Source organism: Babylonia areolata, chromosome 29 (genome assembly GCF_041734735.1).
Source record: "Babylonia areolata isolate BAREFJ2019XMU chromosome 29, ASM4173473v1, whole genome shotgun sequence".
NCBI classification, from domain to species: Eukaryota; Metazoa; Mollusca; class Gastropoda; order Neogastropoda; family Buccinidae; genus Babylonia; species Babylonia areolata.
Genome location: NC_134904.1, coordinates 11,591,580 through 11,597,274, shown reverse-complemented (window position 1 = coordinate 11,597,274; position 5,695 = coordinate 11,591,580). Strand labels below are relative to the sequence as shown.

Genomic DNA, 5,695 nt, shown 5'->3' with positions numbered 1-5,695 from the left:
TGTGCCGTTACCGAGATTCGAACCCCGGACCTTCAGATTGAAAGTCCAACGCTTTAACCACGCGGCTATTCCACCCGTCATGGAAAGGGATATTTCGGGGGGGACTGAGAGGCTGGCTCGTTGATTGAAAGAGTATTCTGTTCCCACAGGTTAGGAAAACCTTTGGTTGGTTGGTTAGTTGGTTGGTTAGTTAGTTAATTTCTTTTTAGTCTGTTCCCACAGGTTGGGAAAACCTTTGTTTGGTTGTTGGTTGGTTGGCTAGTTAATTTCTTGGCAGTCTGATCAAGCAGGATGGGAAAATCTTCGGCTGGTTGGTTGTTTGGTTGGCTAGTTAATTTCTTGGCAGTCTGATCAAGCAGGATGGGAAAATCTTCGGCTGGTTGGTTGTTTGGTTGGCTAGTTAATTTCTTGGCAGTCTGATCAAGCAGGTTGGGAAAGTCTTCGGCTGGTTGGTTGCTTGGTTGGCTAGTTAATTTCTTGGCAGTAGAAAGCTCCCAGTCTTAGATGAAGGACATGTTTCTAAGTTAGTTTGTTCTGTGGTTCTCTAGTTTGGTTATTACTATAAGTTGAATCTTTCTAAATTTTATGTTGTTCATCCAACTTAAGGTTTGGTTTTCATAATCATGTGTATGTGAACAACGCGTGCATCCATATGTATGCAGGTCAGTGGCCTTACATTAAAACAGTTCTGAGTTCTGTCTGTCTCTCTCTCTCTCTCCCTCCCTCTCACTCTCTCTCTTCCTCCCTCCCTCCCTCCCTCTCTCTCTCTCCTCCAAATAAACTTTCTCCATCCATGTCATTTCGGCAAAGAACGGGATAAAAAAGAATATGTTATTGCCACACCAGTTTATTCATTAATGAAGGGGCGTTCAAACAAACAAAAAAATCAACAACAAACAAAAAAACCCAAAAAAAAAGAAAACAAAAAAAAAGCAAAAAAAACCAACAACAACAACAACCAAAAAACAAACAAACAAAAAAACAACAACCCAAAACACAACTAGGGTAAAGCAAGTGAATATTACCGAACAGTAATCACCATTTTCAATAGAAAACTAAAATACGTGATAAATATATAGATATTTTAAAATTTACGTTTTTCATGGACAAGGTGAAAAAAAAATCGTCAGACATTGATAGTGAGGCCATGTTATAACAGATAATAAGCATTATACTGGCATTAGCACTGAATTGTTGATACTTTGCTTGCTTAATGTATGTCAAGCAACACAATGGAAAAAAAAAGAAGAACATGAACCATAATTATCATGATTTCCATTAACTCTCTCCATACGAACGGCGAAAGAGACGACGTTAACAGCGTTTCACCCCAATTACCACCATCAAAATATTACATGCGGAAGGCTCATATACTGAAGAGGTGAATGTTGGCAAAGAATACCACAATTCTGACGACGGAAGCTAAAGGTTGGGTCATTCAGACACCCACTGGACATCCGAGGGGTCTGTGTAGAGGAGAAGAGGGGACTGGCCGTACTGAGTGAGTTAATGTATGTCAAGCAACACAATGGAGAAAAACAAAGAACATGAACCATAATTATTATGATTTCCATTAAACGCATGGGACCTCATAGTTATGTAACAACTCATTCCATCTAAATAGTAATAATGACAAAGGCATGGTACACCAAAACACAGTCACGATAATACCTACGTGATAAATGTAGTAATTCAACATTCCAGCAAGAAGGTATGTTCCTTATTGATACTTAATGATCGTTCGAAATGGTGATGATGACAACGATCACCTCAAACTGCTTTCAATACGTGCAGTAAAGAAAAGGTCTGTGACAACGCTTTGAAATAACACTTCGTCAAACAACAACAACAACAACAACAACAACAAAAAACAAAAATGCATACAGAACACTACAACCCCAGCCTCCCACCCCCACCCGCCCTCTTGCCCTACCCCCCCCCCCCCCCCCCCCCCCCCGCCCCCCCCCCACCTCCTCCTTCCCTCTTCCCTCCCGAAACCCCCCCCCAACAAAAACAACAGAAAGAAAGTATGAATAACCTCCGCACACATGCGCATACACTTAAATATCGTTATTAAGAGATACATGCTAATTTTAGATAAAGACAGTCTGCTGCTTTTTTCTTCTTTTTTTTCCTGAACAATCAAAAGAAAGGAGGAAGGTGGCACATTGGTTGAGATGCTCACCTGCCAATACAGAGAGTCAGTGAGGGCCAGGGTTCGAATCCCGCATTCACTCTTTCTCCCAAGTTTGTCTGGAAAATCAAAACTGTGTGTCTAGTCTTTCGGATGGGACTTCTTCTTCTTCTTCTCTTCTTCTGCGTTCATTCGTATGCACACGAGTGGGCTTTTACGTGTATGACCGTTTTTACCCCCGCCATGTAGGCAGCCATACTCCGTTTTCGGGGGTGTGCATGCTGGGTATGTTCTTGTTTCCATAACCCACCGAACGCTGACATGGATTACAGGATCTTTAACGTGCGTATTTGATCTTCTGCTTGCATATACACACGAAGGGGGTTCAGGCACTAGCAGGTCTGCACATATATTGACCTGGGAGATCGTAAAAATCTCCACCCTTTACCCACCAGGCGCCGTCACCGTGATTCGAACCCGGGACCCTCAGATTGACAGTCCAACGCTTTAACCACTCGGCTATTGCGCCCGTCAATGGGCCGATAAAGCAAAGTCTCGTGTGCAGCATGCACCTGGAGCGCTTAAAAAAAAAAAAAAAAGGAACCCAGGGCAACGACAGTGTTGTTGTCTGGCAATTGTTCTCTAGTAGAAATCCTCTCTGATAGGTACACAAACATATATGCATACACTCAAAGCCTAAGTGCGTTGGGTTATGCTGCTGGTCAGGCATCTGGCCAGCAAATATAGCGTAGCTTATACATGGATTTGTTCGAACGCAGTGACGCCTCCTTGAAAAAATTGAAACTGAAACTGAAAGCTTCTGGACAACCATACAAAGGGAAACAACTGAACACACAACGCTAGAGGCATCCATCGCGTGTTTTCTGTCCAATACGTTAATACGACCAGGGGAACATAGAAATATATGTCCTTCATGGGGGGCTGTTGTTCGAGGGACATGGTGGCGGTCTCCACTCTGGGAGGGACGCTCACTCAGTCTGGCTCCGCAACTAAGCCATTATTGTCGTTAGTAGGGGGCTTAGTAGGTGGTGTACTAAGTACGTTAAATCAGAACAGGCACCACTGAACACCACCGAAGAGACTCAGCAGCAGTGCAGGGTCTCCTCTGGTGTGTGTGGCCTCCTGGCGACCTAACATCGATGGTTCCCTGTGGACTTGCCGACGCTGGAACTGCGACGGACGAATCCGGGTGTGGCCGTGTATGGGGGGAATCTAAATGAGCGGCGTGGGAGTAATGCCACTGAAACGGTGCAGATGATGTGACAGCAAAAAAAAAAAAAAAAAAAAGATAAATAAATAAATGTCCTGACTACAAACACAGCTGCCTGGTGCCACACACACAGTACGTTCTAGTCAGTACCACCAACTATCACCTGGCTAGCTATCTGTGTTTTTCACAGCTACGAACTAAGAAGTGAAAATGAAGAAGTGCTACGAAAGAAAATGACGATGGAGTATCTCCTTAGCTTGGTTTCTTTTTTCTCTGTCTTTCTTAGTTATTTGGTTGGTCACTTATTGATTCATTTATTCAGCTATCTATTTGTTTGTTTATTAAATTTTATTCATTTATCTGTTTCTCTGTTTCTAAAAAACAATGGTATCGAAACGGTGCAGAAGATGGGGGCAGGTTGATTTCATTCGGTGTTAATAATGATGAAGGAGGAGAGGAGGAAGTGGAGGAGAAGGGGGAGGAGGAGGATGGTATGGTGGTACCGCATACTTTTTATTTTATTTTTTTTTTCCTGAAACGGTCTGTCTCCTCAACGTTTAGCGTTCATGGTGATTTTCAGATGGAGTTTCTCTTGTGCTTGGCATGTAGTTCCGGAGTTCTATGGAGATACCGGAGTCTTTCTCTGCAGTTATGAACCAGTGATTACACATGCTTATACCCCCCCTCCACCTCCCCCCCCCTTCCCCCCGCGCCCCCCCGCCCAAAAAATGAAATGCCATTATTTCTGCATGACCAAACATAGTTCATCGCTTTTTTTTCTTTCGTGAGCTGACAAATAAATAACATCGCCATTTGATCAAGGAGCATCCTGTTTTCTGACGTTAGATGAAAAGTCAGTATGTGGTAGTTTGGGGGTGGGGTATATATTTGTATTATATGATCTCTTAGTATACTCCATTTTCGTTTGACAGAAGTTAGTCTGGTTTGTGAATAATTAAGGCTACCACAACACTTCTTACTGAGTTAGTGGAGTGGAATTCTTTTTTTCTTTTTCTTCTTTTCTTTTCTTTTTTTTTTTTTAATAATGTCCCGTCATACGTTCTGGTGATTGTAGACATTTTGTTAAAGTATTGACGTGCACTATTGAATGTTTTCGTTGAAAAGTAGGATGGGGGTGGGGGTGGGGTGAATGGCGAGTTGGGGGATGGGGGGGTGGGGAACTGGGAATGAGGAGAATGGAACCAAAGAAGAATATTTGAAATAGATATTCACTGAAGTACAATTAAAGAAAATCACTCAATGGACTTCGTAAAGAAAAGAAAAAAAGAGAAGTCGTTAATTCCACATGCTAAACAACTGATAATGAATGTAAAGAAAAAAGTTTTAAAAAAAAAACAACATCAACGCTCGTAGTCATTTTGTGATAACACACTTTCAAGTAGGTCAGGTCTCACGAAATCACAGACACAAATTACATGCTCGCACTTGTTGAGTCAGACAATACACATAATTATCATCGGTGTACATTTGTACGACGCATGCAGCATCCAGGAGGAAGTACTGGCCAACACCGACAGCAGTGGAAGCCAAGCTGTACGGCACCCTGGAGGAGCTGCGACAGACGGCAGCCGTCATCGAGGACTGCTCATCTAACAGGAGGCGAGCGAGGACGAAGTCGAAGAAGATCGGTGTACATTTCATCGATGACACAATTCAATATGCATCAATCGTAGATGAAAAAAACAAAACCCCAAAACAACAACAACAACAAAAAACCCAAACAAACAAACAAACAAAAAAAACAAAACAACGTCAAACATTACACCATTTATACACCAATACCCTTTCCACTCGTAACAAACCAGATTCATGCACACAGTGATTCATAAGTCCGACATACATCAATGTAATGCAATAACAACAACAAGAATCATCACCATCATCAATCATACTGTAACACCATGTCATGTGTTACTCAATCACATTGTAACACCACATGAATTGTTACAATACAATCATACTGTAACGCCACATTACTTTTATTCATACCGTAACGCCATTTTTCTTGTTATTCAAGCTTGCTGTAAAACCACATTACTTGTTATTCAAGCTTGCTGTAAAACCACATTACTTGTTATTCAATCGTAACGTAATATCATTCATTGTTACTTGTCATTCAGTCACACAGCAACACCAAATTACTTGTTATTGTTATTCATGTAACAGCACACCAATTGATACTGAACCAGACAATAGTCGTTATCTCATTCAATCACAATGTAACACCATATTATCCGTTATTCAACCATTCTGTAACACCACATTACTTGTTACTCAGATAATACCACATTACTTGATATTCAATCAGA

The 5,695-nt window shown here is 41.6% G+C and overlaps 1 protein-coding gene across 4 annotated transcripts in view; it reads right to left on the bottom strand.

Moving 5' to 3' along the window:
• Positions 1 to 4,176: 4,176 nt before the first annotated feature.
• The window catches only part of LOC143302344 (ras-related protein Rab-18-B-like), a 20,325-nt gene continuing 18,806 nt past the window's right edge, over positions 4,177 to 5,695 (bottom strand). For all 4 annotated transcript variants that reach the window (XM_076616978.1, XM_076616977.1, XM_076616980.1 and 1 more), the window contains one exon: positions 4,177 to 5,695. This exon is cut by the window's right edge and continues 1,543 nt beyond it. The gene's annotated coding sequence lies outside the window, so the exon portion shown is untranslated.